This window comes from Papio anubis, chromosome 6, assembly GCF_008728515.1.
Source record: "Papio anubis isolate 15944 chromosome 6, Panubis1.0, whole genome shotgun sequence".
NCBI lineage: Eukaryota > Metazoa > Chordata > Mammalia > Primates > Cercopithecidae > Papio > Papio anubis.
This window is the reverse complement of record NC_044981.1, coordinates 10,295,668-10,321,306: the sequence shown is the minus strand read 5'-3', so window position 1 is coordinate 10,321,306 and position 25,639 is coordinate 10,295,668. Positions and strand designations below refer to the sequence as shown.

The 25,639-nt window shown below is 45.2% G+C and overlaps 1 pseudogene; it reads left to right on the top strand.

The window, feature by feature from the left end:
• The first annotated feature begins 297 nt into the window (after positions 1-297).
• LOC116275214 lies at positions 298-1,960 on the top strand (annotated as a pseudogene).
• Positions 1,961-25,639: the final 23,679 nt, after the last annotated feature.

Below are 25,639 nucleotides of genomic sequence, written 5' to 3'. Positions count from 1 at the left end.
TGGGATTACAGGCATGCACCACCACACCCAGCTAATTTTGTATTTTTAGTAGAGACAGGATTTCTCCATGTTGGTCAGGCTGGTATTGAACTCCTGACCTCAGGTGATGCACCTGCCTCAGCCTTCCAAAGTGCTGGGATTACAGGCATGAGCCACCGTACCTGGCCACGACTTTCTTTTTTTAAGCCACAAAGCAAATCTCAATGTTTTCCTTGTAAAGAATACTTTTGACCACAAATGTCGCTCTTTGGGGTATGACAGCAGTAACTACTTTGAAAAACCACCAAATACACTAGAAAGATGGTGGAGCAAGAGCAAAGAAAAATTCCTTTGGTTCCAGAAAATCTCCTGAAAAAGGGGAAGGCTTATTGAGCCCTCAAAGCCATTCAGGCAAATCAGGCACTTTTGGCAAAGGATGAGCAGAGGAAAGAAAAAGGGCTCAGGTTTAAGTGGCTGGAATTTTTTCTAGATGATTCCTGGTGGCAGAAACATGACAAGGTGCACCTCAGACAACTAGAAGTGAAACCTCATGCCTTGGAATTGCCAGATAAACATTCCTTGGCCTTGCCCTTCCTTCCTTTCTTCCTTCCTTCCTTTCCTCCCTCCTTCTCTCCCTCCCTTCTTCCTTCTTTCCTTCCCTCCCTTCCTTCCCTCCCTCCCTCCCTCCCTTCTTTCCCTCCCTCCCTCCCTTCTTTCTTTCTTTCTTCCTTCCTTCCTTCCTTCCTTCCTTCCCTCCCTCCCTCCCTCCCTCCTTCCTTCCTTCCTTCCTTCCGAGTCTCACTCTGTTGCCCAGGCTGGAGTGCAGTGGTGCGATCTCAGCTCATTGCAACCTCTGTCTCCTGGGTTCAGGCGATTCTCCTGCCTCAGCCTCCCCAGTAGCTGGGATTACAGGCACACACCACCACGCCTGGCTAATTTTTGTATTTTTAGTAGAGATGGGGTTTCGCCATGTTGGCCAGGCTGGTCTCAAACTCCCTATCTCAGGTGATCCTCCTGCCTTGGCCTCCCAAAGTGCTGAAATTACAGGCTCCTTGGCCTTTGTGGTACTCATTGAAAAGATTAATAGTGTGAGTTTACTGGTGCAGAGAACCATTGCAAGGCTTTGCCTGAAGAAAATTTTTAGTGATGTCTCTGTAAAAGTCACTCCCCATAACTTAAAAATGCTTCATATGTGACCTTATGTGACCCAGGGATTTCCACCTGGGAAGTTTGTCTGGGAACTCATTTTGAAATGTCGACAAGCCACAGTCGAAAATAAGACCATCCCTCTGACCGACAGCACAGTGATTGAGGAGTACCTGGGGAAGTTTGGTGTCATTTGCTTGGAAGACCTCATTCATGAAATTGCCCTCCCCGGAAGTATTTCCAGGAGATCTCATGGTCCTTGCACCCTTTCCACCTCTCAGTGGCCTGTCACACTGCCAAGAATAGAGTGGGCTTCCTCAGAGAGATGGGCTTACCTGGCTATCAGGGTGAATGCATCAATCAGCTCATCCACCAGCTGAACTAGAGCCAGAATATCTGAAAGCACAGTGCAGGGGAAGCATGTGTTTTTGTTTTTTTGGGAATTATTATGAAGTATCTTCGGAGAAGATTATTTCCTGTTTTACCTTCAAAAACAGAAAGGAAAATTCAAAGAAAAGACAGTAGGTTATGTTCATGGCAAGCACCTCTCATCACAGTCCAGTTCCAAGGAAAAATTCCAATATTTTCTACGTTGGCTGCCACCTCGTCTGAAATCAGCACATGCCATGGAGGAAGGAGTCCTGCTTTGTCGTATCTTCTATCTTAGGGTTTAATTGTTGCTGAATGAGTAACTCAAGCATTTGTACAGGCTCCCTAAGACTCCTGTAGCAATGGACCAAGCCCAGGGACATAATTGAATCTGGAGATTTCTGGGGCCTTGTTTTGAAAAGACTTGAAATACATGTAGGAAGAAAGGCACAAAAGTTCAGTTGTCTCTGCTGTGGAAAAAAAAAAAAAAAAAACCCACACCAGGTATGGGGGTTTTAGGATCTACCAATAACTCATTATCTTAAAGGTTAAGAGCCTTGATCTAAAAATCACTGGAAAAATGAGATCAAGGAACCAGTAAAATGGGCCAGATTCTTTCACTGTGAATATGAACTTTCAATGTCCCACTGAAACATGAGATATTTCCTGGCTCTTCCTCTTCAGGTTCTAAAAGATATAAAGTCGTTAGCCTGCAGAAGGTAATCTAAAAGCCTGAACCATTGAAGAATAGTCCTTGAAGTAGCCTCCTGCCTTAAAACACAGATCCCAGCTATCAATTAAGTCTTTATTCTGCACTTGAGCCTTCACTGGCAGAACTGTGTCACACTCTTGTAGGCACCTAATAGTCCCATAGATTTTTTTTTTTTTTTTTTAAATAAACATAGAAATTGACCTTTCTGGTCATAAAGCTTGAAACTTAATTTGTTTTATCTGAGTTCCTTTCTCAGGAAAGGATTCCCAGGCTTCTCAAAGAAAGTATCAAAGAATTGAAACTCACCAGATCACCACAATGAGATGCCAGACCCCTCATTTATCATGATTGCTTCTTTGCCCCTCCCTAGTTCTTGTTTTCTTACACATTGTAACATTTCTTCCCTCCTACATAAATCCCTAGTTTTAGTAGTTTTAGTTGGTCAAGGAAATGGGTTTGAGACAGTTCTCCCATCTCCTTGGCTGCAGCACCCAATTAAAGCTTTTTTCCTGGCAATACTAGCCTCTCCACCATTGGCTTTCTGTGCGGGGGAGCAATAGGGGTTTTGGTAACACGAAGAAGAAAACTTCCCAAGTGTATTGTTATAGGACTGAGTACCATGGGAGAAATGGAAATGATAGACATTATCCCTGGATGAATCAGAAATGACATGAATCACATCGCCAAGACCTGTTGGAGAAGTTTGGGATCATGACAGATGAACTACTCAGAGCCTTGGGAAACATAGATAGACGATGATGAGCCCAATTTATCCACCTCTGGCAGAGGTCGATGGGGTTGTTACAACTTGTGCTGACAAAGAGGAAAAGTCTCCCCTCATCCGCCCCTCGGTGATGGGATGAAATTATAAAAGCTGTTGTTTTACATGGGGATGTCTGTGTGGCGGAAGCATTGCAAACCCCCACAGCACGTCTGTTTGCTGTGCCTTTTCCTTTTCTCTTTGCTTGTGCAAACTGTGCTGGGGTTGTTTTGGTTTTTGTTTGTTTTTGTTGTTGTTGTTTTAGACAGAGTCTTGATCTGTCGCCCAGGCTGGAGTGCAGTGGCTCAATCTCGGCTCACTGCAACCTCCACCTCCCAGGTTCCAGTGATTCTCCTGCCTCAGCCTCCTGAGTAGCTGAGATTACAGGCGTACGCTGCCACGCCTAGCTAATTTTTTGTATTTCAGTAGAGACGGGGTTTCTCCGTGTTGCCCAAGCTGGTCACAAACTCCTGAGCTCAGGCAGTCCACCTGCCTCAGCCTCCCAAAGTGCTGGGATTACAGGCGTGACCCGGCTGCAAACTGCTCATTTTAAAAGATTCCTCCAAATCCATAATCTTGTCCATGAATACTCCAGTATCTGTTGATCTTTTCCTAGTTTGATTCTAGAACTAATGATCATGGTGCCCTTCACCATGGCTCTCTGTTTTATCATCTGTGTGTCCCATCTTTTCTAGCCGGTTTGCAGTTTCTACTGGTAGAAACTATATTTGAATTTAATTTTTGCTTGTTAGGTTTTCCTTTTAGGGCCTTTCCCATAGGATGAGTGAGTTAAAGAACTAATACATGCTTGATTTTTTCTATATGTCAGCCTTGGAAATTCTATTTTCCTGATGATTTGAGACCATCCCAACTTCCTCCCTTGAATGTTTTTTTGAGACTCTGTTAAAACAAAACAAAACTCATATCCCAGTTTTTGTTTTGTTTTGTTTTGAGACAGTCTTGATCTGACATCCAGGCTGGAGTGCAATGGAGCCAACTCAGCTCACTGCAACTTCCGCCTCCTGGGTTTATGCAATTCTTGTGCCTCAGCCTCCTGAGTAGCTGGGATTACAGGCACGTGCCACCATACTTGGCTAATTTTTTTTTTTAATTTTTAGTAGCGATAGGGTTTCACTATCTTGGACAAGCTGGTCTCAAACTCCTGGCTTCAAGCGATCCTCCCTCCTTGGCCTCCCAAAGTGCTGGGATTACAGACGTGAGTCATTGTGCATAGCCAAGTCCCAGCTTTTGATTCAGAAAACGTGATCATGGTGGCTTATCATAGCAATTCTCCAATATATCAATTTTTATCAAAGGATTGATTGCTGAACAATTTCCAAGTGAGTTTTAATGGCCCGTAGCTCCCCTCTTACAGGAGAGGCAAACACTGTGGTCCACACTGACCCTGGCTCTCCTAGTCAGCAAATTGTATTCTCATCATCATCTAGAAAGGTGAGAACCATGATAATTAGTTTCTAACAAGAAAAGCCTGAGGTCACCTCCCTTAAAAGAACGTGCTACTGTGTTGGTTTCTGTTGATCAGCAGGACATGCATTTTCAGTTGTTCCCAGGAATATTGTTGGGTTTTTTTTGCTGATGTGGTTTAACTTATGATCAATGACTCTTACGTCTCAAGGATGCAGCCAGAGTCTGGGGTCTGGAGCTTTGGGTGACCCCACCTTAGGGTGAGGCCCCTACTTCTCAACTGAGAATTTGACCTAATTTACACTGACCTTTGTATAAAGCAGAGGCTGCTGCTGGCTGCACAAGAGAATGTAGGAATAGGCCAATAAAGCATTTCTTCTTGGTTCAAACGTCTTGAATCCACCTGGCTGTGAAGGTAGACATGTGGATGAAGTTTTATACAATGGGTTTTAATCTTTTTTTTTTTTTTTTTTTTTTTTTTGAGACGGAGTCTGGCTCTGTCGCCCGGGCTGGAGTGCAGTGGCCGGATCTCAGCTCACTACAAGCTCCGCCTCCCGGGTTTACGCCATTCTCCTGCCTCAGCCTCCCGAGTAGCTGGGACTACAGGCGCCCGCCACCTTGCCCGGCTAGTTTTTTGTATTTTTTAGTAGAGACGGGGTTTCACCGTGTTAGCCAGGATGGTCTCGATCTTCTGACCTCGTGATCCGCCCGTCTTGGCCTCCCAAAGTGCTAGGATTACAGGCTTGAGCCACCGCGCCCGGCCGGGTTTTAATCTTGTACAAACCAGAATCCTTTTGAGAGTGAAAAGAGATACTAAAAACAATTTTAAAAAAAATTAATTGACCTACAATAGGAACAAGCTGGGACTATCCCAGGAAATATAACATTCGAAAGCTCCGAACCTTCTCTAAATAACAACTCACAGATGCATTTGCTCACAAAATTGTGCACATAAGTTTTGAGGTTTCATAGAAACCTCCTGAAACCAACTGAGGAATCCAACTGAACTGGCGAGAGGAACCAAAGACTAAAAATCCCTGATTTGAAAATTCTGTAATTTACTTTGTTCCAGAAATCTTGTTATCTGTAAACATTATAGCCTAGGCAACATAAGCTAGACTCTGTCTCTACAAAGAAATAAAAACACTGGCCGTGTGTGGTGGTGTGCACCTGCAGTCCCAGCTACTGAGGAGGCTGAGGAAGAAGGATTGCTTGAGCCTGGAGGTTGAGGCTGCAGTGAGCTCTGACAGTGCCTCTGCACTCCAGCCTGAGCGACAAAGCAAGACCCTGTCTCAAAACAGCAACAACAAAAACTTTTGTTCATCCTTTCCATGACTCAGCATTTATTTATACATTGATTGATTGGTTGATTGATTGATTGAGACACAGTCTCACTCTGTCGCCCAGGCTGGAGTGCAATGATGTGGTCAGACGTGAGTCATTGTGCATAGCCAAGTCCCAGTTTTTGATTCAGGAAACATGATCATGGTGGCTTATCATAGCATTTCTCCAATATATCAATTATAGCTCACTGCAGTGTGGAGTTGCTGGGTTCAAGCGATCCTCCTGCCTCACCCTCTCAAGCTGTTTTATTTATTTTTATTTTGTAGAGATGGGATTTCCCTATGCTATCTAGACTGGTCTCGAACTCCTGGGCTCAAGCACTCCTCCCGTCTCCAGCACTCCTCCTGTCTCCACCTCCCAAAGAGTTTGGATTACAGGTATGAGCCACCGTGCCTGGCCAACATACATTTATTGATCACCTGCTGCTTAAGCATTTTGCTGGATCATGGAAAGACAAGAATCATTAGAGTCCTTTCCCTTGAGGCACGATCCTTCTTGTTTGAAAGGCGGATAATTGCAATGCTTCACTAGGAGTATTAGTAAAGTACTGCCATGGCTTAAGGAAGAACATTCTTAATTGAATTTCTGGATTATCTTTTTGAGTCCATCTTATTTCTGGGGCTGGCAAAGGAGATGACACCTGAATTGAGTTTTGAAAGTTTAGAGATACGGGCCGGGCTCAGTGGCTCACGCCTGTAATCCCAGCACTTTGGGAGGCTGAGGCGGGCGGATCACCTGAAGTTGGGAGTTCAAGACCCACCTGACCAACATGGAGAAACCCATCTCTACTAAAAATACAAAATTAGCTGGGCATGGTAGCGCATGCCTGTAATCCCAGCTACTTGGGAGGTTGAGGCAGGAGAATCATTTGAATCTGGGAGGCAGTGGTTGCAGTGAGCCGAGATCGCGCCATTGCATTCCAGCCTAGGCAACAAGAGCGAAATTCTGTCTCAAAAAAAAAAAAAGTTTAGAGATATGTTGCTAGTGATAGAAGACTGATAAAAATGTCCAACAGGTGTGAAGCAACCAGTTCTTCGCATTTGTTCCAGATGCAGAAATGATAGTAAATCTCACAAGCTTGAAGACCAGTACCATTGCTAGGCAGCATAGGACAGGGGTCAAGAATGCAGTTTCTTTTTTCTTTTTTTTTTTTTTTTGAGACGGAGTCTTGCTCTGTCGCCGGGCTGGAGTGCAGTGGTGCGATCTTGGCTCTCTGCAACCTGTGCCTTTCAGGTTCAAGCCATTCTCCTGCCTCAGCTTCCCAAGTAGCTGGGACTACAGGCACCCGCCATCACACCCGGCTAATTTTTTGTATTTTTTCAGTAGAGATGGGGTTTCACCATGTTAGCCAGGATAGTCTCAATCTCCTGACCTCGTGATCAGCCGGCCTTGGCCTCCGAAAGTGCTGGGATTACAGGCGTGAGCCACCGCGCCCGGCCTGCCCAGCTAATTCTTGTATTTTTAGTACAATGGGATTTCACTATGTTGGCCAGGATGGTCTTGATCTCTTGATCTCATGATCCACCCGCCTCTGCCTCCCAAAGTGCTGGGATTATAGGCATGAGCCACCACGCCTGGCCAAAATTGCAGCTTCTTAATCCGGTGACCAGGTGTAATGGTTAGTTTTATGTGTCAACTTGGTGAGACCACAGTACCTAGTTATGTAATTAAACACTAGTTTAGATGTTGTTGTGAACGTATTTTATAGGTGTATTTAACATCTGCATCAGTTGACTTTAAGTAAAGCAGATTATCTTCCATACTCTGGGTTGGCCTCACCCACTCATTTGAAGGCCTTAAGAGCAGAAACTGGGGGTTCCTGGGAAAGAACATCTGAGCCTGGGCAACATAGTGAGACCCTGTCTCTACAAAAGTTAAAAGTGAAAAAATCACCCTGGTATGGTGGCATGCACCTGTAGTCCCAGCTACTCAGGAGGCTGAGGCAGGAGGGTTGCTTGAGCCCAGGAATTCGAGGCTACTGTGAGCTGTGATGGCACCACTGTACTCCAGCCTGGGAGACACAGTAAGACCAAAGGAAGGAAGGAAGGCAGGAGAGGGGGGAGGCAGGGAGGGAGGGAAGGAAGGAAGGAAGGAAAGAAGGAAGGAAGGAAGGAAGGAAAGGGAAGGGAGGGAGGGAAGAAAGAGAGAGAGAGAGAAGCTATAGGACTGTAGCATCAACTTCTGCCTGAATTTCTAGCTTGGTGAACTGTCTTACAAATTTCAGATTGTCAGCGTCTACAATAGCATGAGCCAATTTCTTAAAATACATCTATCTGTATCTGTTTTCTGTTGGCTCTGTTTCTCTGGAGAACCCTCTGCTACATCAGGGTTGGAGATTGTGTTTGGATCCTGGATCTCAGTTCTGATTTCTGTACTTCCTAGCTGCATGACTTTAGACAAATTACTTGATGTGCCAAAATATCAATCTCTTCACATGTAAAATGAGATAATAGTAATTCCCTTACAGGGTTGCTGAGAGGATCAAATGAGCTGATGCATTTAAAGTACTTAGCAAATTCCCTAGCCTGGGTTAAGGCTTCAGAAATGTTAGCTCCGATTCTATTTTTGGTTAAACTTTTTTTTGGCCTTATTTTAATTAATCAGAGGTGTGGAGATAATACAAAATTGTGCATCCTGAGAGCCTGAGTTGTTCGGGGGGGCAGAGTGTCCTGTTGTTTTTGGAAGTGCCTTTGACCCAGCATTTTCCGTCCGCCATATGAACAGCCACAAGATGGTTCTGCAGCTGCCACTTCACTAGCAAAGTGGGTCACCCCCAGGTGGGCTGAGGAAGTGATTCTGGGAAGCACAGTCTGGACACCGGGACTGGTCACTGGGGAGCAGCAGCTGTAGATAGATTGCTGCAGTGACCCACGGCTCAGGGGACACATTAGGATTCTGTTTGAACCCACACATTGTGTAACCCAGGAAGCGAGAAGTGGTGCCCCAAACAGCACTGGACTCAGAATACATCAAGGCTACTAACCATTGGCTGTCCCTTGATTGAAATGGACTGCTTTGCAGAGGTGCCCATCTAATATGTACTGTGTTGAGCCACTCAGTATTTGTGGTGGGTCTTCTTGCTGCATTTGTTTGTGCATATGCTTGAAATGTACAGAAGGGTCTGTATGGCATAAGTTTGCTGAATGGAAAGGCCCAGTGTCCAGCCTATGATATCAAGTGCTGTACCATTCCTGGTCATTGGAGAGGTCAATGCCCCTCAGGCAAATGGAGGGGCAGGCCCCAGGTGTACATTTATACAGAGTAGAGTGATTTGGTTGGAATGGAGCCTTCGTCAGAGAGGATAGCTAGAGAGGCAGTTCAATAATGCCCCTGCACATGTGCTGGCTAATTCGCATGGCTCTGGAAGGGGTGGCTGGTTGCTTTTGACAGTGGTGATATCTATTTAACGTTGCTCGAGTATAGGTCAGTGAGCTTGTTGTTACTTGGAAAGGGAACTAGTGAAACCACAGTTTTCAGTTTTGGATGATTAGTGGAAAATCCTTTTTTTTTTTTAATACAAAAAGTTGAAATAAGGTGACTAGGTATCTACTGGTTTTTTGTTTGTTTGTTTGTTTTTCTTTTTTTTTGTTTTTTTTTTTTTTTTTGAGACAGAGTCTTGCTCTGTCACCCAGGCTGGAGTACAGTGGCATGATCTCAACTCACTGCAACCTCTGCCTCCTAGGTTCAAGTGATCCTTTTGCCTCAACCTCCCAAGTAACTGAGACTACAGGCATGCACCACCACACCTGGCTAATTTTTGTATTTTTGTAGAAACGGAGTTTCATCATATTGGCCAGGCTGGTCTCAAACTCCTGACCTCAGGTGATCCTCCCGCCTCGGCCTCCCAAAGTGCTGGTATTATAGGCATGAACCACCGTGCCCAGACTAGGTATTTACTTGTATTCCAGCCCCCAACTCCCTCTGGCCTAGAGCCTGGCCTGGTACTGCTCCGAATCTGATTGTGATTGGTGGGATCCACTCCAGTCTGTATGGGCCCAGGGCCACACATCCTCCTGGGCAGACTGAACAAGCTTAAGATCAGTCTTGGGCCAACTGGCGATTTTAGGTCTGTGCATCAAACACTCCAGCTCTCCTACTATTTGAACACACAGTAGGATTGCACTTCTCAGCTCACTTGCAGTTAGAGAAGGCCACGTGATCAATTCTGGCCAATGAGACGGAATGGAAGTGACCTGAGTCACTTCTGAGCTGGATGGCTTAATTACCTCTGTGATACCCTCTGGTGTTCACTTTTCCTCTGGAATAGCCTACTGGCAATATTTAAGATGGTCACTTTTCCATTGGCCTGTGTTCCTAAGAGGTTACAATGAGAAGACCCCACCAGACGACCAGAAATGGACCAATGGCATGCATGCTCGAAGAATTAATCCTTTACTGAACCATCCATGGAGATTTTGGGGTTGTTCATCGTGCGGCATAACCCAGTCTGTCCTGACTGATCAGGAAACCTGATCGTTGAATGATCATAGAAGGTCATGTAATCGGCCGGGCTCGGTGGCTCAAGCCTGTAATCCCAGCACTTTGGGAGGCCGAGACGGGTGGATCATGACCAGGAGATCGAGACCATCCTGGCTAACGCGGTGAAACCCCGTCTCTACTAAAAAATAAAAAAAAAACTAGCCGGGCGAGGTGGCGGGCGTCTGTGGTCCCTGCTACTCGGGAGGCTGAGGCAGGAGAATGGTGTAAACCCGGGAGGCGGAGCTTGCAGTGAGCTGAGATCCGGCCACTGCACTCCAGCCCGGGCTACAGAGCGAGACTCTGTCTCAAAAAAAAAAAAAAAAAAAATGTCATGTAACCAAACTTGCATTTCTTAGTTGTATTTGCATCCTGAAAGTTAGTCTCACATTCCCCTAAAAATTGTTCGGTGGTCCTTTCATCTGGAGCTTCCTCAGAATATAACGATACAGACCCCTGATAGATCCCTTCATCTTCTAGAAGTGAATATTTGAGAACTTGTTTGGAATTTGGCCGGGGTCTAGAAGTGAGAAGGCAAAGTAATTTTCCAGTTACTAGTTATCAGAACTTGAAGGGATCCTTGCAGTTGATTGTCCAAAACTTTAATTTTACCAAGGAGAAAATCAAAACTCATAGAAACCAGGAGAGTAATTTAACCAAGGTCACAGCTTGCTAGTTGGTTATTAGTAGAGACAGGCCCAGGACTCAGGGCCATTGGTTACATTTTATTTTTCTGTGTAACGAAGGGACTATGTATAAAGGTCAAAAAGGAGTTTGCTGGCCTCATAGTCAGCTCTGCCCAATAGAACCATAATGTAAACTATCAATGAGCTATTTTTTGGTAGCTACAGAGGAAAGTATAAAGAAAAAGACGAAGTTAATTTTAATAATCTATGTTATTTAAACCAATATGTTAAAAATATTACCAAAGGGATGATTTTTAAAAAGAAAAACACTTAAAAAGCCAAAAATAGTATTACATTTTAACTTGTAATCAATGTAAGAATTGTTAATCAGATATTTCACTTTGTTGCACTAAGTCTTTCAAATCTGATGTGGTGAGTTTTTCTAAATTATTTTCTTTTTTTGAGACAAAGTCTCAGTCCGCTGCCCTGGCTGGAGTTCAGGGGCACCATCTCAGCTCACTGCAACCTCCCCGTCCTGGGTTCAACCGATTCTCCTGCCTCAGCCTCCCGAGTAGATGGGATTACAGGCACATACCACCACGCCCAGCTAATTTTTGTATTTTTAGTAGACACGAGGTTTCATCATGTTGGCCAGGCTGGTCTCAAACTCCTGACCTCAGGTGATCTGCCGCCTCGGCCTCCCAAAGTGCTGGGATTACAGGTGTGAGCCACTGCGCCCAGCCCTAATGTGTCTTTTACACTTAGAGCATATCTCATTTGGACTAGCCACATTTCAAATGCTCAACAGCCACATATGGCCAGTGCCTATCCTGTGGGACTGCATAGCTCTAAGTTCTCGGAGGGCAGGGGGATTTCAACTCAGTTACTTTTGTTAAATACCTGACTTTGTGTCACACATGATGTTTCTCATTATCTTCATGTGGATACCAGACACCATAATACCTGGCCCCTTGTCACTTCATAGGGATGTGAAGGCAATTAATGAGATCATGTCTGAATTCAGCAGAAGGTTCTGTCTAAATTCAAGGTGCTATTCTCTTGTATGCATCTGTGGGGAAGTCCCATGAGCACCCATGGGAACTATGCATGTTACTGTAATGGAAAAACAAATACTCCTCATCAGGCAAGGAAAAATACTAGGTTACTAACAGGGGCGCGCTCTTCTGTGTGGGTGGGGACTTTCTGCTGAGAGGTGACGGAGTTAGAAAGTCTTGTGCTGTCACATGGGTGAAGAGCCAGATCTCGGCAGGCTGCTGGGCAGGGGAGGTGGGAAAGGTAAACCAGTGCGCGGTGGAGGAGTGGGATGGTATAGACTATTGTGTTCAGACCTCACCGGTGCCCACTGTCTCCTCTTGTGGCAGGACACTAAAGGAACAATAGGCAGAATGCTGCTTTTCTAGTGTTCAGAATGGCTAGTTCAGGTTTACTTTTCTGGCTGAGTTTGGACAAGCTCCTGTTAGTCAAGCTGTGGGATGGAATTTCCGGGGACAGCAAAAGGTGCTATTTTCACTCTTGCAGGAACTCTCTCCAAATTGCAAAAAGTACAAGTTACCCCCACAAAATGCTGGGAATCATGCTTGTTACAGTCTTGCTTCAATCCTCTAGTGTATTTGGTAGGCATTTTAGAAGCCTTTAAAATAGTACTCTAAGGCCAGGTTCCATGGTGTGCCTGCAGTCCCAGCTACTAGGGAGCCTGAAGCAAGAGGATTGCTTAAGCCCAGGAGTTTGAGGCTGCAGTGAGCTATATTATACCTGTGAATAGTCAACACACTCAAGCCTGGGCAACGCAGGAAGATTGTCTCTCCACAAAAATTAAATTAAATTAAGTTATTTTAAATAGTGCTCTAAGCCATGGGTGGGCGTGGCTTGCCTTTTCAAGCTAGGCTCTATATTTATATAAATGAATTGAGCCACGCCTCAACACCCCACTATTCCCAATCAGCTTTTCAGAGTTATCACACAAGGGGCACACACACACACACACATATACACACACATTCTTTTTAGCCTTGGAGCACAGGTAAGGCTGGGGAAGAAAGATTTAGGGAAGTCTAACTGTGTATGATTTTTGCTCCTAATAGCTACTTTTAATTTAACACCTATTCTCTGCCAGACGCTTTGCATGTACTATTTCTCCTCCATATAACTGCCCTTAAAGGATATTATTATCTCTATTTTACAGATGAAAAGAACTGAGCTCCAGAGAACTTAAGTAACTTGTACAAGGAGATAAGAATATAATAATCTGAAACTTAGAAATAAGCAAAAAAAGAATGACTGCCAGCATGTCTTTTTAGTATCATCAGAAGCTCTACCTAACAGGCCATCCTACTTCCAAGGATTATTGAAATCTCTAGGGAGAGTACCTTTGAGTAATTATTTCTTATGATTAGGGCCTATACTCTGTGAAACTACAGAGTTCAAGTTTTAACTTCATAGATTGTTAAATTATAAACTATATTTCTCCCATAGGGATGCAAATTATTTCTTTCTGTTATAAAAAATAATCCCAAACGTCACAATTTTATTGACCAGTAACACAGTACCCAGTTTTATATCTAACAAACTCATTTCAACTTTTTTTTTCTGATAGGATAAATACCATTTCTCCTCCCCTCCCCTCCCCTCCCGTCCCCTCCCTCCCTCCCTCCCTCCCTCCTTCCTTCCTTCCTTCTTTCCTTCCTTCCTTCCTTCCTTCCTTCTTTTTTTCCTTTTTTTTCTGGAGTCTCACTCTATCGCCCAGGCTGGAATGCAACGTCAACATCAGAGCTCGCTGTAGCCTCAATCTCCAGGCTCAAGTGATCCTCCTGTCTCAGCCTCTGTAAGTAACTGGGACCACAGGCACATGCCGCCATGCTCATGCCACTATGCACAACTAGTGGAAACAAAATTTGTAGAGAGGGGCCTTCCTAAGTTGCCTAGGCTGGTCTCAAACTCCTTCTCAAAAGTGATTCTCCCACCTTGGCCTCCCAAAGTGCTATGTGAGCCACCGTGCCCAGCCAATAAATGCCCATTTCTTTTCTTTTTCTTTTTTTGGAGATGGAGTCTAGCTCTGTCACCCAGGCTGGAGTGCAGTGGCATGATCTTGGCTCACTGCACCCTCCATCTCCCGAGTTCAAGCGATTCTCCTGCCTCAGCCTCCTGAGTAGCTGAGATTACAGGCTCCTGCCACCAGGCCTGGCTAATTTTTGTATTTTTAGTAGAGATGGGGTTTCACTTTGTTGGCCAGGCTGATCTCAAACTCCTGACCTCGTGACCCGCCTGTCTTGGCCTCCCAAAGTGCTGGGATTACAAGTGTGAGCCACTGTGCCTGGCTGGCCCCTTTTCAAATGCTCTTAGAATCACCTTTGCCATCTTATTTGTTCCCTCATTAATAGTTAAACAAATATTTTACATGTACTCATTATATGTTCATATGAGGGTCAACATAATATTATGAAGGGTTGAGGTTTTACTCTACCTGTAAGTTAACAAGTTAACCTGTCATGATTCAATGGATGCTGGCAGAAGACGTGAAACCCCTGGGTCAGAGACAAATGACTTTATGATGAATGGTACAGCAAGCAGCATGGGCACCACTGTATTTGTGCCAGTTTGCCTTTCCTCTGCAAGTCCCATAAGGGTGATGTGGACAGACCTAAGTAGATGCCTATATATTCAGTGTGTCACATTATACTAAACTTAAGGAACTTGAATCTTTTATAATGCTTAGTAAGTCTGGATTCCCGTTTTCTCCAGAGTGAGACACTATCTCTACCTTCTAAGGTGATTTGTTATGTAAACATCCTTGTAAGGGCAGCTTGGAACAAAGTACCTTGCTTGTAAGATATTTAGAAACTTAAGAGACCAATGGAGAATTGTCTCCCAACAGTCAATTTTAAAAAATTATACCCTGGCCAGGGTGTAACAGCTGTAAATGACCACGCCTGGATTCTTCCTGGCTGCAATGTCTGGGCTGTTTCCACCATACTAAGAAAAGCCAAGTCCCACTGTATGTGACCAACAAAAGAATCCCCCACTACTATTAGCTCTTTGTATCTTTTCCAACGTAGGATGGAAGTGGCCTTGGTTTGAAAAAGATACATCAAAGCACAAAAGAGATGGTAATTAATCATTTTATTACCAAAGCCCTACATGTCTTGAGATGCTTAAAATACTTATTGTGATAGAATTTTAAGAGAACCTTAAAACTACAAAAACTTTAAGGCAATTAAAACACTAGTCTGTGAGCAATTTAAGAGCAGGAACCACGTTTTATTTGCTTTTTTAATCATCGGAACCTAACCTAGTGTCTGGTACCTAGTAGGTGTTCACCAAAATTTTTGTCAAATTAGTGAATAAATAAATTAAGAGGGAGGAACACTCCTTTTTACCTCTTTCTTATCCTGTTTCTCTTTGGTCCTTTCCTTTCCTAGCAAACAAAGCAGGTATCTGTTGAACTCATTTATGCCCTTTGCTTCAGCTGCTTGTTCCAATAACTTATTCCATATGTTTATTTCCTTTAGTGTGAAAAGATTTGGCTCAAGTTTTCTTTTTTATTTATAGTTTCCTGAGTTTTCAGTCCTGTCTCTGCTCGCCTGTTCCCTTTCCCATATACACACACCCGGGAGTGTGAAGGAGCAAGTGCCGACAGCTACAACCGCGTTTCACAGGTTCTTGAAAGGGTTGCTGTTGTTTCTGGACAGTCATCCTGAGCTGCTGTCCCCAGGCCAGCGAGGCCGACTGCTTAGCCTGCAGCCTGGGCCGCACTCCTGAGACACTCTGCCCCCATCCGACTGGCCACATGCCCTCTCGCTCCTCAGGTGAGTGCAGCCCATATGGTGACAGAGCAAAATGGGGACAGACCCACTGAGCTCCCACAGGAGCCTAGAAGTACTTGACAAAAGGCCGAGCTTGGAAGGGCACGGTGAGTCAATCTGCTGGCCCAAAGGAAAACCAGAGATTAGAGATCTATGCTTAATTAATAAGGGGTGAGGAAGCCATTTCCAGACTCACCCTATAGTTTCAGAAGCAAATTATGAATTATTGCCTCGAGAGACAGGCTTTAGAGTGTAAAGTCCATTTTCATGTCAGTTGAGGAGCCTAAACAAATGTTCAATGGCACAGTTTCTCTTTTTCTTTATTTCCTTTTTTTTTTTTTTTTGAGACAAGATCTCATTCTGTTGTCCAGGCTGGAGTCCAGCGATGCAATCATGGCTCATTGCAACCTTGAACTCCCAGGCTCGAGCCATCCTTCCACCTCAGCCTCCCAAGTAGTTGGAACTATAAGCATGCACCATCACGACTGGCTAATTTTTAAATTTTTTGTAGAGAGGGGTCTCCCTATGTTGTGTAGGCTGGTCTCGAACTCCTAGCCTCAAGCAATCTTCCACCGTGGCCTGGGATTACAGGCATGAGTCACTGTGCCCAGCCTAATGGCACATTTTCTGATTGGACATTAGAATGCCCAAGGGTCGAGCCTAGCAGTGTGCTCCTTCTGGGTGGTTTAGGGGAGGCAGATGCTCTGTGGCTTCAGGGATGCGTAGCACACTTAAGAGCCACAGAGTTACCCTTTCCCAGTACCCCACTGAGGCTACATGTAAAGTGCCTTAGTCTGGGGTCATCTTGTTTTCTCTCTCTCGCTCTCTCTCTTTTTTTTTGTTAATCCCCATTTAGCTCCAAGCAAAACAAGGAACTGGCCTTTCTTTTGCTTATGGAAGGGTGGATAATGACTTGCATATTCCGGGAGAGCTCACCACCTTGATAGCTGCATTTCATCTGGGCTTCCCAAAGGAGGGGAGGACGAGGAAGAGGTTTTGGCAGGTTTTGTTCAGTTCGGGCTGGGCAGCAGCGAAGCAGGCTGCCTGTCAAGTCCTGAGTTGTCCAAGCTGCAGAAGGAATTCTGCTTGATATAGGAGGCTGGACTAGATTATGTCTAAAGTCTTTTCTGAACGCACGGCTGAGGGTTTCCCCACATTCAGCTTTCTTACAGGAGGGCAGTATGGTGTGTCGATCAAAAGCAGAGGCTGAAACAAATCAGTCCAGATTTCAACTCTGCTACTTACAGCCTGTGCTGTGTAGCCTTAGGCAAAAGTCTGTGCCTTCGTTTTTTTCATCTGTGAAATAGGCACAATGGCAGCAGAAGCTATTTCATGAGAGCTATGCTGCCTCATCTCAGGGAGCTGGTGTAAAAAAAGTGGATTAGGCTAGGCTCTGTGGCTCACGCCTGTAATCCCTGCACTTTGGGAAGCTGAGGTGGTTGGATGACTTGGATGAATTCAAGACCAGCCTGGGCAACATAGTGAAACCCCATCTCTACTAACAGTACAAAAAATTAGACCGGTGTGGTGGTGTGCACCTGTAATCCCAGCTACTCAGGAGGCTGAGGTGAGAAGATGCTTGAGTCTGGGAGGTGGAGTTTGCAGTAAACTGAGATCGAGCCACTACATTCCAGCCTGGGTGACAGAATGAGACCTTGTCTCGAAAGAAAGAAAGAAAGAGAGAGAGAGAGAGAGGAAAAGGAGGAGGAGGAGGAGGAGGAGGAGGAGGAGGAGGAGAAGGAGAAGAAGGAGAAGAAGGAGAAGAAGGAGAAGAAGGAGAAGAAGAGGAAGAAGGAGAAGAAGGAGTAAGAGGAGGAGGAGGAGGAGGAGGAGGGAAGGAAGGAAGGAAGGAAGTTAATCCACAGAGTGTGTAGAACGATACCTGGTCCAGAGTCTGAGATTGATAAAGAATCACTATTATTAACTGTTCTAAACACAAGGGTGCTGGACACGGTGGCTCACGCCTGTAATCCCAACACTTTGGGAGGCTGAGGCAGGCGGATCACCTGAGGTCAGGAGTTTGAGACCAGCCTGGCCAGCATGGTGAAATCTTGTCTCTACTAAAAATACAAAAACTGGCCTGGTGTGGTGGCAGGCCCCTGTAATCCCAGTTACTTGGGAGGCTAAGACAGGAGAATCACTTGAACCCTAGAGGCAGAGGTTGCAGGGAGCCGAGATTGTGCCATTGCGCTCCAGCCTGGGCGACAAGAGTGAAACTCCATCTCAACAACAACAACAACAACAAATGAACAAACAAAAAGGTTCTGAGTTCCCATCTTCCTTGTGATAAGTGGTGGGGTGCTTTCTGTCTTTTCTCATAACACATCCCCCATGCCAGATTCCTGGGAACTGAGCAGAGCAGCTGGGCAGAGGAGGGAGAAGCAGAGATGTGATGTGACAGCAGGAAGGTGGGAAAGAATCAGCTCTATCCTCCTACACAGTGCAAGTCACAGCTGCAACCATCCTTCTCGTTTGCGGTGGCAAAGGAGGAAGAGGCGCTGCGATGGCAAATAGGAAGGCCACCATCAGTCATTGTTGTCATTGTCACCATCGCCTTGCAGATCAGCCACAATACTGCCTGCACGGAGCAGGCACTCAAGAAATGCCATTCCCTCCCCTGGGCTGATCTCTCCCTGATCTCTGCTTTTCAGTCGTTTCCCTTTTACCTGTTCCGGGGCTGCTATTCCAAAAGCTCTCCAATGCCCTCCCTCCACTCTTGGCCTCACTCTTCACAGGTTATGTCACCTCCCTAGGTACAGAGGCCATAGAGACCTCTGAGAGAACCACTCAATGTCCCACTTTCTTTTTCTTTCTTTCTTTCTTTTCTTTTCTTTTCTTTTCTTTTTTCTTTTTTTTTTTGAGATGGAGCCTCGCTCTGTTGCCCAGGCTGGAGTACAGTGGTGTGATCTCAGCTCACTGCAACCTCTGCCTTATGGGTTCCAGCGATTCTCCTGTCTCAGTCTCCTGAGTAGCTGGGATTACAGGCATACACCACCACGCCCAGCTAATTTTTGTATTTTTAGTAAAGACGGGGTTTCACCTTGTTGGCCAGGCTGATCTCAAACTCCCGGCCTCTGTGATCCGCCTGCCTTGGCCTCCCAAAGTGCTGGGATTACAGGTGTGAGCCACCTCACCTGGCCACTGTCCCTACTTTCAAACCTGGTTTTCCCTTGCTGTAACTCGTTAATCCATGTGCCTGAGAAAATAGCAGGTCCCCTCCTCTCTGAGGCTAAACTTTGTGCTACCTGGGCACGACACATGAATCCCTTCTGTTTCATTTGCCACAGTCACTCCCTCCTATGCTAACAGTGAGAGCCCTCTTTTCTGAATATTCTGTTGTTTCCTCTCCTTTAGCTCCCTCCTTGGAGCTGACAAACATGCCCATGTCTCCTTAAACCTAAAATCATCTACATCCCTGTCCTGTCCTATCTCAAGATGCTACTCTGTCTCCTTTCTATGTTGGGAAATTTATTGAGCAAGGAAGTCCTTTCTCTTTTCGTCCTTGGGTGATTTAATGCACTTATGTGGCTTTGACCAACATTTAGATCTCTAGTTGTGACCTCTCCCTGTCATCTGCTCCTGAGGTTCCATGGGCGTTTCCAGCGTGATGCATCCCCAACCAAGCACATCGCGTTCCTCCCTGAACCAGCTGATCTTCCTCCTGCCCCCTCTTCCATTTGGAATAATGCCGTCACCACCTGTGCAGTCTCTCCGACCAGAAACCTCAGCGTCATCCTGATTCATCCGCTCCCTCAGCCTCCACATCGAATGAGTCACAGAGAGATTTTACTGGAAGATAATTCCCAGCACGTGCTTGCTGAGTCCCCTCAGACTTGTTTCTCAAATCTGACTTCCTACCCTTCACTCCATTGCCCCTCTCTATTCAGGTCCTCAACTTTCCCTTGAGCTACTGCACCTGTCCAGCCCCTCTCTCTCTTCTACCAACCTCTCCCCTTGCATGGGCCTCAGTGTGTCCTGCTGAAATGCACACATTGACATCCTAACCCCCAAGGTGATGGTGTTAGGAAATGGGGCCCTTGGGAGGCGACTAGGTCAGAAGGGCAGAGCCCTCATGAATGGGATCAGTGCCTTTATAGAAGAGTCCTCAGGAAGCTGCCTTGCCCGTTTCACCATGTGAGGGCACAATGAGAAGCCACTGTCTATGACAACCAAGAAGTGTGTCCTCACCAGAAACCAAATCTTTTTTTTTTTTTTTGAAACAGAATCTTGCTCGGTCACCCAGGCTGAAGTGCAATGGTGCTACCTTGGCTCACTACAACCTCTACCTCCCAGGTTCAAGTGATTCTCCCGCTTCCCAAGTAACTGGGATTACAGGTGCCTGCCACCATGCCCAGGTAATTTTTGTATTTTTTTGTAGAGATGGGGTTTCACCATGTTGTCCAGGCTGGTCTTGAACTCCTGACCTCAGGTAATTCACCCACCTCAGCCTCCCAAAATGCTGGGATTACAGGCGTGAGCCACCACACCCGGCCACCAATCTATTGGTTCCTTGATCTTGAACAGCCCAGTCTCCAGAACTAAATTTCTGTTGTTTATAAGTTACCTAGTTTATAGTAGAGTTGACTCTTGAATGACATGGACTTGAACTGCCTGGGTCCACTGATTTGTAGATTTTTTTCAATAAATTTACTGAAAAAGTTTTTAGAGGTTTGCAATAATTTGAAAAAACTTGCAAACTGCTATAGCCTATATGGCAAATATAGGCAAAAAAAAAAACTGAAAAAATTAAGAAAAAGCTATGTCATGCACGCATAAAATATATGTAGATACTGGTCTATTTATTTGTTAATCAACTTTATGTTATGGGTAAGGTGATGTGGTTTGGATCTGTGTTCCCACCCAAATCTCATGTTCAATTGTAATCCCCAGTGTTGGAGGTGGGGCCTGGTGGGAGGTGATTTGATCATGGGGACTGTTTCTAATGTTTTAGCACCATCCTCCCAGTGCCGTTCTCATGATAGGGTTCTCATGAGATCTGGTTGTGTGAAAGTATGTGGCACCTTCACCCTCTCTCTCTTTCTCCTGCCCCGGCCATGTGATATGTTGGCTCCCTCTTCACCTTCCACCACGATTGTAAGTTTCCTGAGGCCTCCGGAGAAGCCGACAAATGCTGCCGTGCGTTGCTGTGTCTCCCAGGCTGGAGTGCAGTGGCGCAGTCTTGGCTCACTGCAACCTCCGCCTCCTGGGTTCAAGCGATTCTCCCGAGTAGCTGGAAAAAACAAAAACAAAAACAAACAAAAAACCACACATACACACAAAAAGTAAGACTAGTTAAGAGGGATAATTGGAAGCATTTTAGTTGCAATAATTAAATAATGTGTGAGAAAAATGTAACAAATTTTTTTCTATCCTCTTCTACAGCATTTTAGTTTAACACTTTTAAAACTCTTTTATTGGTTATTGATTTTTTCAGCTTTATTGAGGTAGAAATGACAAATATAGTTGTAAAAATTTAACATATGTAATGTGATGATTTGATATATGTGTGCATTATGAAATGATCGCACAATCAAATGAGTTTTTATTTCTATCACCTCACCTAGTTATCATTCTTTTGTGTGTGGTGAGAACACTTGAGATTTACTCTCTCAGCAAACCTTTCTTTCTTTCTCTTTTCTTCCCTCCCTCCCTCCCTCCCTGCCTCCCTCCCTTCCTTCCTTCCCTTCTTTTCTTTTTCTTTTCCTTTCTTTTTTTTTTTTCTTCAAAGGCTCACTCTGTTGCCCAGGCTGGAGTGCAGTGGCATGATCATAGCTCACTGCAGCTTCCAGCTCTTGGGTTCAAGAGGTCCTCCCACCTTGGCCTCCCAAAGCACTGTTATTATGGGTGTGAGCCACGATGCCCAGCCAGCAAATTTCAAGTACACAGTACAGAATTATTAACTCTAGTCAGCAGCTGTGCATTAGGTTTCCAGAACTTATTCATCTTTCTTTTCATAGCTGGGATCTCACTGTGTTGCCCAAGCTGGACCCCAACTCCTGACCTCAAGGGATCCTTCTGCCTCAGCCTCCTGAGTAGCTGGGATTACAGGCACGTACCACTGTGCCTGGCTTGAATTTATTTATCTTATCACTGAAACTTTGTCCCCTTTGACCAGCATCTCCCATTTTCTCCACCCTCAACCCCTGGTAATCATCATTCTTCTCTCTGCTTCTGTGAGTTTGACTTTTTTAGATTCCACATGTGAGTGAGATCATGCAGGCATCTGTCTGTCTGTCCCTGGCTTATTTCAATGGGCATAATGTCCTCTCAGTTTGTCCAGGTTGTTGTGTCTCCTGGCAGATTCCTATTCATTCTTCAGAACTCAGCCAAGTCCTGCCTTCTGTGCGGCTTCCCCTAGCTCCCCTGGACTGCTTGCTCTCCTCTCTGTGCTCACCAGCTCTTGCTTCACTCCTCGACTCCAGCACTTTCCAGACACTTAATCCAAGTTTGCTAGATGTGTGAGCAGGTACAGGATGGAACCAGGTTGATGCAACAAATTGATGGGCATTACTGATGAACCTGGGGTGAAAGTTCTGTGTGTACATTTGCAGAAAGATGTTTGTGTTTGGGAGAGGATTTCTCCTGCTCAGGCTAATTTCTGAAGGGTAATTTGCCACTTGATTAGCATGAACTCTAGCTAGATAGGTGTAGGCCCCATGGGTCAATGCCATCTCTTTTGAAAATTGTGTCAGATTATACTAGGTCTAAGTGAAATTATTATCAATAGTGAGGACTTTAGTGATTATTGCAGTGATATCCTCAAATTTCTTTCTTTTTTTTTTTTTTTGACAGAGTCTCACTGTGTCACCCAGGCTGGAGTGCAGTGGCACAATCTTGGCTTACTGCAACCTCTGCCTCCCAGATTCCAGCGATTCTTCTGCCTCAGCCTCCTGAGTAGCTGTTACCACAGACACTGTGGGAGGCTTGAGGCCCATGACATCAATCTAGGCATCCAGAAAAGGTGGGAGGCAGGGGAACGGGTTGGGGGAAGGTGTGGGGCCCTGCTAGTCTTGAATGTCCCCTCCAAAACTCATGTTGAAACTTAATTCCCAATGTGGCAGTATTGAGACATGGGGCCTTTCGGAGGTGGTTAGGTCTTGAGGGCTCTGCCTCCATGAATGGATTAATCCATTCATGGATTCATGGATTAACAAGTCAATGGATTAATGGGTTATTATGGGAGTGGAACTGGTGGCTTTGTAAGAAGAGGAAGAAAGTCCTGAGCCAGCCTACTCAGCTCCTCTGATGTGACACCCTGCACCACCTCAGGGCTCTGCAGAGTCCTCACCTGCAGGAGGCTCTCATTAAATGTGGCCCCCTCGGCCTTGGACTTCCCAGCCTCCAGAACTGTACAAAATAAATACCTTTTCTTTTTAAATCATTCACTTTCAAGTATTCTGTTATAAACAACAGAAAATGAACTATTACACAATCATGGTGTGGAGAAAAAAAGTAACAATAACAAAAAGAAAATGGACTGAGAAGCAGTAGTTTTTAATTGCTATTAACATAGGCCGGGTGTGGTGGCTCATGCCTGTAATCCCAGGAATTTAGGAGACTGAAGTGGAAGGATTGCTTGAGGTCAGGAGTTCAAGACCAACCTGGGCAACATAGAAAAACCCTGCCTCTACAAAGAATTTTTAAAAATTAGCCAGGCATGGTGGCATGCGCCTGTAGTCCCAGCTATGTGGGAGGCTAAGGCATCCTAGCCACTTGAGCCCAAGAGTTCAAGGCTGCAGTGAGCTATGATTGTGCCACTGGACTCTAGTCTGGGCAACAGAGCAAGACCTTGTCTCTAAAAATACATTTTTAAAAAAATTATGAAAATAGTCTGGGTGTGGTGGCTCACACCTGTAATCCCAGCACTTTGAGAGGCTGAGGTGGGAGGATCACTTGAGCCCAGGAGTTCAAGACCAGCCCAGGCAACATGGAGAGAACCCGTCTCTACAAAAAGTTTAAAAAATAATGAAAATAAAATAATAACAACTATAAAAATTTTGAAAAGAACACCTCCTCACAGTGGGTATCCTTTAAACTGGAACAAAAGGAGAAGATGCTGTGGTCTGAATGTGTCCCCCCAGAATTCACGTGTTGAAACATGATCGGCAATGTGGTGGTATTAAAGAAGATGGGGCTTTGGGAGGTGCTTAGATCATGAAGATGCCACCATCATGAATGAGATTAGTGCTTTTGTAAAAGAGGTCTGAGGGAGAGTGTTTGCCGCTTCCACCATGTGAAGGTGCAGCAAGGAGGCAGCAGCTACGAGGAAGAGGCCCTCCCCAGACACCAAGTCTGCTGCACCTTGATCCTGGACTTCCCAGCCTCCCCAGATTGCAGCAATACATTTCCACTGTTCATAAATGACCCAGTCTAAATCATTTTGTTATAGCAGCCCAAAGAGACTAAGACAGAGAGAAAAGTTCAATGAACAGTTTAAAGTGGGGAATAAGTGTATTTTTGCAGGGAACTGTAAAGAGGGCAGCCTGTCTAAGGGGCAGGTGGGAGATGGTAAGGAGGGTGTTCCTAGGGAAGGGTCAGGGAAAGGTGAGTGTCAGGCTGGGACAAGTGGAAACTATGGAGTGTTCTTAGTTTGAGGATGACAGTAAAAGCTGTGAATCAGGAAGTGAAGTGCATCGATGCCCAGCAACCCCTTCTCGCTCCAAGTTTTACCTGCTTTAATGTCTCCATGAGTATGGTCCTAGGGACAACATTGTTACCTACCTGCTATGCACAGTGTCTCATATAAAGAAGGAAGCTCCTTCATCCACATTTGAAGTTTATTTTGCAGGTAATAGTGGGTTGGACATCCTGATCTCCAGGAGTTCACATTCTTCAGTGCTTCAGGGTGGTCACGGCAATTAGGGTATCTGTTCTCTACGACAGGTATTTTTAGCAGCAGATAGCCTGAATCCATTCAAAGAATGCACCTGTTGTTGGGAATCCAGATCTAGCAACCACACACTTTAATTTCAAGAGTGCTAAATCAGGGTGTGTGCTAGACTGTGGGACAGGACAGAAAGTCTATTGACTTCAGGCTCAGTCTCACAACAGCTATTTTCCAACATTGGTAATATGAAAGTGCTTCTATTAATGTGGAGATTTTGGTTTGATGATTTGTGGAAATGATCTGATACAACAAAGCACAATTCCCTTCCCTCTCCTGTTTGTCTTCCTCCTTCCTGCCCTTCCTCCCTTTCCTTAGCAATATTTCCTTCCTTCCTTCCTTCCTTCCTTCCTTCCTTCCTTCCTTCCTTCCTTCCTTCCTTCCTTCCTTCCTTCCTTTCTCTCTCTCTCTCTCTTTCTTTCTTTCTTTTTTTTTTTTGAGATGGAGTCTCACTCTGTCACCCAGGCTAGAGTGCAGTGGCGCGAACTTGGCTCACTGTAACCTCTGCTTCTCAGGTTCAAGCAATTCTCCTGTCTCAGCCTCCGGTGTTGCTGGCATTAAAGGCACCTGCCACCATGCCTAGCTAATTTTTATATTTTTAGTAGAGACAGGGTTTCACCTTGTTGGTCGGGCTGGTCTCGAACTCCTGACCTCAGGTGATCCACCCGCCTCAGCCTCCTAAAGTGCTGGAATTACAGGCGTGAGCCACTGTGCCCAGCCTTCCTTAGCAATATTTTCTTTCTTTTTTTTTCTTTTTCTCTTTGTTTTTTTGAGACCAAGTCTCCCTCTGTCACCCAGGTCAGCTCACTGCAACCTCCGCCTCCCAGGTTCAAGCAATTTTTGTGCCTCAGCCTCCTGAGTAGCTGGGACTACAGGCTCATGCTACCATGCCCTGCTAATTTTTGTATTTTTTTTTTTTTTTTTTTTAGTAGAGACAGGGTTTCACCGTATTGGTCAGGCTGATCTTGAACTCTTGACCTCATGATCCGCCTGCCTCGGCCTCCCAAAGTGCTGGGATTACAGGCGTGAACCACCATGCCTGGCTGCAATGTTTTCTAAATGTCTCATCTTGGATTTGTTATCACAGTGACAAAGAAG